This window comes from Indicator indicator, chromosome 8 (assembly GCF_027791375.1).
Source record: "Indicator indicator isolate 239-I01 chromosome 8, UM_Iind_1.1, whole genome shotgun sequence".
NCBI lineage: Eukaryota > Metazoa > Chordata > Aves > Piciformes > Indicatoridae > Indicator > Indicator indicator.
In genome coordinates this window covers 14,088,043-14,094,042 of record NC_072017.1, presented here as the reverse complement: position 1 = coordinate 14,094,042, position 6,000 = coordinate 14,088,043, and positions in this window count along the sequence as shown.

The following is a 6,000-nucleotide window of genomic DNA, read 5'->3' as shown; positions in this document are numbered from 1 at the left end:
CACTATAGATTCCCTATAGCAAACAAGTTTTCCCTGGTTTTAGCGTTTCTTCATTTATGTTGATACACAAAAAAAGACATCTTAAAGATATATACTGAAACTCATTAATCTTTCATGGGGCATTATGGACACAAAATGTGCAATATGTGCTTTTGAGAAAGTTCATGTTCTTTTTGAGATTTTTTCTTTCCCTGAAACACGATTTCCTTCAAGAATTTATTTGACTCCAGAAAACCTCCTTTCCTAAACAACCCCTTATGTTCTTCCCTGTCCCAGTGTATTTTTTGCAACCTCTTACCAAGACAAAATAAAATCTTCTGTCAGCTCATTCTTCATCTATGAAAATCACCTAAAATTGTTATATGCATATTTAATTGCACAGATCTTTTCTCTCTCTTAGCAGCACCTGTTACATTATATGTAACAGTTACACATAACATCACTATGGAGTTGTAACATGAGAACGGTTCTTTCCCTACAAACCAGTGTAGAAGGCACATCGATTCCAGGGCTGATGACAGTTCTCAACTTCCAATTGCTGCTTCTTCCACCTCTCACCGGATGCATCTATTGTGGCTTTTCAAGGCCACTGAAAGCCATGCAGCATATTCAGAGCCACTGCTGAGCAGAATCCAGTGGCAAGCATTCCTGGTTTGGCTTTGATCCTGATTTTCTGTCTCACAAGAGTGGGTTTCAGCAGCAACCCCATTCACGAACTCCAACAGCAGGTGTCACTGTCGGCAGTGTGGGCCTCTGCCGGCTGATTCCTAAGAGGTTTGGAGGTGACTACAGCCACTAACAACGCTGTTCTAGGGAGCAGGGATGTGCCAGAGAACAGCACGGTTGATACAGGTATGACAGCACACAACACAGAGTGCAGCACGGAGACACACCAGCTGCGTGGAGTCATCCAAGACTATTAGCATTAGCTCTGATGCAGCCCTTGCCCTGGCAATCCGAGAATGGAGGTGGGATGAAGGCGGCAAGGAAAAGAGCAGGAGCCAGCGCCTACCACAGAAGAGTGACACTACCTTTCCTGCCCTCCCCACATCAGTGACATAGCAAGCTGACTCTTGGTTTTAGCATACAGGATGAAACTAGATGGAAGCTGTAGGACAGACAACCTTTGTTCTGATACATTTTGAAGGTACACTCCACTTTTATTTCCTCAGGTTGAAAGGTCTAATTCTGCAATCTGAAAAAAGCTCAAACTAATTGTTTCTGAGTTCCTTGAGTGGGAAGCAGGCTGCTGCATAAGCGTACCATACTTTCTTCACATTTGTTGTATTCTGAAAATGAGGTGGCAATGGTTAAGTAATCAGAGTGTTTCTGAGCTAGTGTTTGAAAACACTTTTCTTATTTACATAAAAAGAGCACTTTTATTTGTTCCCGTTTCTGAAGATGGCACATTGAGTTGTACAAACATGCAATAATGCTTTCATAGAAGAATCAAGGTCTCTTGTGAGTGATGATGTTGCCCATGATACCACTGAAGGCTGCAGAGACTGCCAATCCGAGAAGGTTTATCTCTTGTTCTAACTGTCTAGTGAGACCAAAGAGAAAGCAGCTCTGAATCTAAACACCTGGCTGCCCACTTGTGAAGGCACCTCTGGCCTTGAGTTCAAAAAACCAGTTTGCCGCATAGCATTTTCTTCTTTTTGGTATGTTTGAATTATGTTTGAATTATGCAGCACACTTTTGTGCTCATTAAAAATGTGGAGAAATGAGCAAATGGGAATCTCATAAACTTCAATGAAGAGAAATGCAATGTCCCACACCTGGGGAGGGATTATCTCATGTACTAGTACATGATCCAGGCCAATTGGATGGAAAGCAGCTTTGCAGAAAAAGACCTAGGAGTCCTGGTGGACAAAAAGCTGACCATGAGTCACCTAAGCATTCTTGCAGCAAAGGCAGCCAGCAGCATCCTGGATTAGTAGTGTTGGTCGGTGATTCTTCGTGATCTTCTCTGCTCGGCACTGGTGAGGCCACTGAATTATCCAGTTCTGGACTTCTCCATATAAAAGGCATGGACATGACTTACTGGAGAGAGTCCCAGAGAGTGCCACAAGGATGATTAAGTGACCTCCTACAAAAGGAAAGGCTGAAAGTGCTGGGACATTTCAGCCTAGGTAAGAGAAGGCTCAGATCTTAATTGCATGTAAATACCTGAAGGAAGGGTGCAAAGAAGATGGAGCCAAGCTCTTTTCGGAGATATCCAGTGACAAAACCAGAGGTAGGCAGAAAATGAAAAAAGGTGGTTCCCTCTGAGTATCAGGAAACATTTCTTTCCTGTGAGGGTGACCGAGCACAAGAGCAGGTTTCTCAGTGAGGTTGTGGAATCTCCATCTTTGGAGATATTAACAAACTGCCTGGACACAGTCTTGGGAACCTGTCTCTAGGTGGCCCTGCTTAACCAGGAGTGGTTGAACAAGATGACCTCCAGAAGTCCAATCTCAACCATCCTGTGATTCTGTGATTCCTTTGGTATAAACACCGACTGTATATCTTTTGGCTTTACATTTATAGCTTTACGAAACAGCTGATTATCAGCAACAGCTCTGACATTTCATAGTCTGAGGATTATGTTTTAATACTTAAATTTTGCAGACTTTGCCTAGCTTCAAATGGTTTTCTTTGAATTATGGTTCAGGATAATCTTTTTATGTTGTGGAGGTTGGTTCTTTATTAATACATTTCTTTTAAGAACACACAAGTACTGCTAACTACAATTTATGCTTTTGTTCCGTTTCTCCACAAAAAAAATGAAAGCAGAGAGGTGCTGAAATATTGTAACACGCCTTATATGCATTTCATACCATATGGACACAAGCATTTCATAAGATATGCTTGACCATATGGAATTGATAACTTTTATACATGGTTTACCTGGGGAGATGCTGAATAAAAGGAATTTGTCTATGAATTTTAATTTTTTTCCTTGTGTCAAGAAAGCTTACCCCAAGTATTTCTGAGACCACATATTGAAATAATAAAAATGACACACTGCAGTTCAACAGACCCAATTCAGGAGCTGAAAACATTTTATGTTCTAATCCTTATTCTATTTCACTTACATATTTTTTACTCCATCAAGTCACTTAACACTTTTTTTATGTCCACTGCAAAGTGGACATAATATCATGCTGTGTTCTTCAAATTTTTCAGCCCTCAAAAAGAGCAGACACTGGGATTCTGGAATTTGGATAATCAGACTATAATGAAAATTGCCCTGCGATAACTGACACAATTCAGCAACATCTCTAGCAGTCTAGAAACACTAAATCTTGGTATTGATGCATTAGTCTCATTTTTGCTATACATTTCCATAGATTTAGATTTTTGCAGCATGGCTTTTAGACTCAGTAATGAGATAGGATTGAGGTTTCTTTGTTGTTGGCCAGGACAAACATCAAAGTACTTTGCATTCATGCAAATAAACTGTACTTTTTTGAGGTGAAAGAAGAGGTAAGAAGTAGGTAAAAGAGAAAATAAGATTTTTTTAAAATATATACTACAGTTTGGCAGGTTCATACTTGCTTAGTGTTTCAAATAAGATTTTTCATCTGTTGGAGGAAAGGTTCCCTAAGCCTCTCCATCAGTCAGGGGCTTTTTTATATGTTTGTTTGGGGTTTTTTGGGCAATGCAAGTGTTAAATAGTCAGTCCAGTCTACTTCATTTACTGTGCTGGGTTTCTAAAAGTACATAGAAGAACTCTACTTCAGGATACCATTGCTAAAACATGCCTTCATGAATTTTATCTGTTGCCTTGCCACCTTTAGAAACAACACAGTAGACATACATTAAGTGCTTTCTTCTGGCTGTGGTGGGAACACTTATTCCTTGCATCAGTAGAGAGGGACTATTAAAAGCATTAGCTGTGTAAACCTGTGCACTTGGTTACCACTTGATGGACTATCTTAAATGCTTGAAGAAATTAATCATCATTCTTCACCAAAGGAGCTGTATATTGAGAAACTCCTTCATTCTTCCCTCCCTGCAGATGAGCACAAACCCTGTGTTGCTGTCCTACTTCAGTCTTACACATGGCCAAAAGAGAAGACTGGACTCTTGGGAACCTTCTTGGCTGAGCATGCATGGTTTTGTGGTTCTTCAAAGCCATTAGACACCAGTGAATAGACAGCACAATTACATAGATTACATACATGATGAAATGTAGGAAAGGTAGATTTGTGTGTACAAGTATTAGAGATACTTCAAAAAAACACCACCAAGACAACATACCAAGACTGCATGAAAAACACAGCAGAGAAGAAACAGTCTAGGAAGCTCCTGGAGTGTGTGGAAGGTAACTTCCTGACACAGCTGGTAAGCAAGCCTACCAGCATTGGTGCCTTGCTTGACCTGCTGCTCACAGAGAAAGACTGGTGAGAGATGTGATGGTCCAGGCCATCTTGGGCTTAGTGACCAAGATTATGGAGTGGTTCATCTTGAATGTGTTCACACAGCACGTGCAGGACAACAAGTGGATGAGGCCCAGCCAGCACGGGTCTGCTTGACCAACCAAATCTCGTTCTATGACCAGGTGACCTACCTAGTGGATGAGGGAAAGGCTGTGGATGTTGTCTACTTGGACTTCAGAAAACCCTTTGACACTGTCTCCCGCAGCATTCTCCTAGAGAAGCTGGTGACTCATGGCTTAGAAAAATGTACTTTTCATTGCATAAAAAACTGGCTTCACAGCTGAACCCAGAGAGTGGTGGTGAATGGAGTTAAATCCAGTTGGTGGCTGGTCACAAGCAGTGCTCCCCAGGGCTCAGTTTTGTGGCCAGTCTTGTTTAATATAATCAATAATCTTGATGAGGTAATTGAGTGCACTCTCAGTTACTGTTTGCAGATGGAGTTTGCTGGGAAGGAGTGTTGATCTGCATGAGGGTAGGAAGGCTCTGCAGAGGGATCCAGATAGGATGAGGTCACTTGTATGAAGTTCAACAAGGCCAAGCACTGGGTCTTGCACGTGGGTCACATCAACCTCATGAAACATTACAGGCTTGGACAGAGTGACTGGAAAGCTGCCTGGTGGAAAAGGACTCTGGGAGTGCAGGTTGATAGCTGGCTCAACACGAGCCAGCACTGTATCCAGATAGCCAAGAAGAACAATAGCATCCTGGCCTGTATCAGGAATAGTGTGGCCAGCAGAAGTAGGGAAGTGTGCCCCTGTACTCAGTACTGGTGAGGTTGCACCCTGAATACTGTGTTCAGTTTTGGGCCTCTCACTACAAGAAAGACATAGAGCTGCTGGAGCATGTCCAGAGAAGGACAACAAATCTGGTGAACGGTTCCATAGCTAGGTTTGAGGCACAGCTCTTACCACACCATTTCCATTATACCTACACTAAACTTTAACCAGACTAACAATTGGTTAAAATTGTTCTGGGCAGTTATTTTCAGATTTGTAGGATTAGAATTATGTCTGCAAGGACTCAAAATGTATTATTGCTCACATACTTTCTCCTATGTGTGCCTGGAGGCAAAATTAAGGCTAAAATTATGAAAACTATATATTAATTTGGAGCAGAATCTGGTATGGCCTTTTCCACCGATCCCCTTTCAGAAGCAAGCTGTCCAATTGATTATAAATTGAAAGAGCAAGCTGCAGTAATGAGAAAAGCTGAATGAGCAAAAAAATTATCTGGCTCCATCACTTCTGCATGGCTTCATCATAAGTTCAACCAGAAAATATTATTATATTATTCAAAGAGCTTTTACTCTCAGATGTATACATGCATCAGAGGCTTACAACAGTAAAGGTAGCACTCTTCCTCCTCTCCACCCTCATGCACATACACTGTTTTTTCTTTACAGGACTTTTAAAACCCTTTTAAAAACCAAAAATCTTCATATTTTTGGTGGGATTTTGGATCTTTGGGTTTTTTTGTTTGTTTGTTTTGGTTTTTTTTTGAAAGCATAGCTGTCAGACATAATTCACTGTTGTTACATAAACAAATATTTATAATGCTGAAAATACTGACTATTTTC